Source organism: Xyrauchen texanus, chromosome 6, assembly GCF_025860055.1.
Source record: "Xyrauchen texanus isolate HMW12.3.18 chromosome 6, RBS_HiC_50CHRs, whole genome shotgun sequence".
Classification (NCBI taxonomy): Eukaryota; Metazoa; Chordata; class Actinopteri; order Cypriniformes; family Catostomidae; genus Xyrauchen; species Xyrauchen texanus.
In genome coordinates this window covers 49,364,056-49,366,977 of record NC_068281.1, presented here as the reverse complement: position 1 = coordinate 49,366,977, position 2,922 = coordinate 49,364,056, and positions in this window count along the sequence as shown.

Below are 2,922 nucleotides of genomic sequence, written 5' to 3'. Positions count from 1 at the left end.
GCCGTCCAGGAAGGTAAGTCTCTCACATTGTTTGCTAAGAGAACGTGCTCTTGGATTAAGATTTGCTTTCTCACATCTGGAAGGTCTTCTCCTGCGAATCACAAAAGGAACAACCCCTGATATATCAGGATCCTGTTCTTGTCTTTGTTGAAGTTCTTAGAGGGAGTTCAGATAATGTGTAGAGATTTGGTGATGCAAACTGCTGAACAGATTGTATCAACTGCACTGCTCTAGACTCTGCTGCCAGTTCCCAGTTGTCATGAGCTTCACAAATGGCATGAACTTCGCCAACACCGTAAGTACCTGTGCTAGCCACTGCAAAGATCTCTCCTGGGTCAGTCTCCGACCCCTGCCGCTGACATTTAACTTTCAGTCGGAAAGTATCCTGGATCCCTTCCCCACTAACTCTCTCAGTTTCAGACAGCAAACTCTCATAGTGTTCATTGAGCAGCCTATGGCCAATTGTCTTTGAAAAAGGGTCTCAACTAAGAGCATCAGCCACAATATTCTTGTTGCCCGCTATGTGACGTATCTCAAAGGTACAAGGTTTAGTCATTATATAAGTCAGAGGATTGTTATCCGTCCAGACAGAGAATGTGTGTCCTTTAACCAGTTGATTCGCATTTCACCACATTAATGTTGACGTCACTCTGCTTATGTTTAATATATAATTTACCATCTATAAATGAAATGAATTTTAACAAATTATACACCTTGTCAAAGGTCTAAGGGTTCAACCTTGATATCTGATCTCTGTTTCATGATAGCAATGTGCTAGAAACAGCAATTTAGTTATTTGTGCCAGGAATACAAATGAAAACATGCAATATCAAAACGGGACTTCATACATTTGTTATGAAAACGTGATCGCCAGATGAATCCAGTTCGCCACACTTGGGTCAATTGTCCATGTCAAAGGTTCATTGAAAAACATCCAATAGCACTTTTTGTCCATAAAAGTAATAAATCTGAGAAATATTGATATATTCTCCATTGTTTACATGAGATCTCGCCTGAAAGAATTACCCTTCATCGTCGTTCTTCAACAAACTATGCAATCTGAGCAGCACTCATGTTGTAAAACTGTATATTATCTTACATATTAGAGTCTCATAAACAAAATGAGCATGTCTCCAAAGTCTATTTTTAAAAATGCGGCGTAGCTTTATTCATTAATATCCGAGAAGTATAGTCAGATTTTGTGTCGTCTTGAAAGGTGGAGCCTTAATTTTACTCTGTATACCGGCAATGATTTTCAGAGATAAAAGCTTGGCGGAACCTATTTGTTTTTGTTAGATCATCTTCAAATTTGAAACGTAACTTCTTTAGACTTGTGGCTTTGAGAACATTGTATTTCTGGGTTGTCTTGGCACTTTTATTATTGTTTTTTTAGATTATAAAAACATGTTCAGCACAAAATATATCCAATACTATAAACTTCAGCTTCTCTAATTTTAAAAAATAACAACATATATTAATTCTGAATACTTGAGAAATAAAGCCCAAAGTGTCTTCTTTCAAAGGATAATACAACTGTGTCCATACTCCAAATGGTCCAGTAAATACAACCATTTAAGTTCAGGTATGTCATTTTGATAGTTTGTGCTCAAAAAGGGGATGCGTATCAACAGGTTAAGCCAATGATTAAACTTCTCGCACACATGCCACTTTAGGGCCAAGAATTCTAGATGGTGGGCTGGATATCGCCTCTGTAAAGCACTAAAAGTGTTTTTACTCACAAAAGCTATGTGCCTTGCTTTGTCCTCGCCCAAGGGTTTTTGAGAAAATACTGCACCTAAACCATCTAGAGAAGCATCTATGTATAATATCAGGGGTCTTGAAAAATCGGGATGCACCAGGACTGAACAGTTCAACAGTTTCTCCTTCAGAGCGCTGAAACTTGCATCACATTTTGGTGTCCAGTCGGAGGCCTTTAGTTTTCTGAAAGTACCAGCATGTCTTGTGACATTTGCTCTACCCTTCCTCTTCTGACCGGCAGAACAATGGTCTGGCAATAGCAGAGCAATTTGATATGAAATGTTGATAATAAAAGACCAACCCCAGAAAAGATTTAACTCTTTTAAATGAAGGAGTAACTCTGACATCCTCCATAAGATCACTCTTGGTCATGCAGGAAATCACACCCACCTTTTCTGGGTCCACAGCAACTCCACCCCCTTCGATGACGTGTCCCAATAATATCACAGAACTCACAGGAGGTGACACTTTTTCGGGCTCAGCTTCAGATTATGTTGGCAGAGTCTCTGGAATACCACTTCTAGCCTACTCAAGGCTTCCTTCTCAGTGGCTGCAAATACTAGTAAGTCATCCAGGTAGCACAATAGCTGGGTGAAGTTAATGTCACCAAATATGCTCAGCATCATTCGCATAAATGAAGCCGGATGTGGCAGTGGGGGCATGGTCAAGTGCCCGTCCGGAGAGAGAGAAGTGGTAAGGGCACTTACACCTGAGCTAAATTATGTCTAACACCTGTGTCAAATTCCAGTGAGCATAGGGAGAGCGGATAAAATGACCCACGCCACCAGCAGTTGAGAGAGAGAGTCTGGGGCCCGAACGATTGTGAAGCTATATATATATATATATATATATATATATATATAAAGAGTGTTATTGTGAGACTGTAATGTATTATTGTGAAGCTGAAGAGTCACTGTTGTGAAGCCGAGAGCACTGCAGTGGGTCGATTAAAAATCTTACCTGAGAGGAGCAACCCGTCGCGTTGGCCGATCAGGACTGTCCGACTTGGCTATGCGATTCAGTTCACCAGCCGCCTGCCCAGGTTCAACGGCGTCCACTCCACCGCGGTTAGAGGTGAGAATGCTGCTGCCTTGCATGCGGAAATAGCCTCCCTTCTACGGAAGGGCGCGATAGAGCCTGTCCCTCCAGCCGAGATGAAGAAGG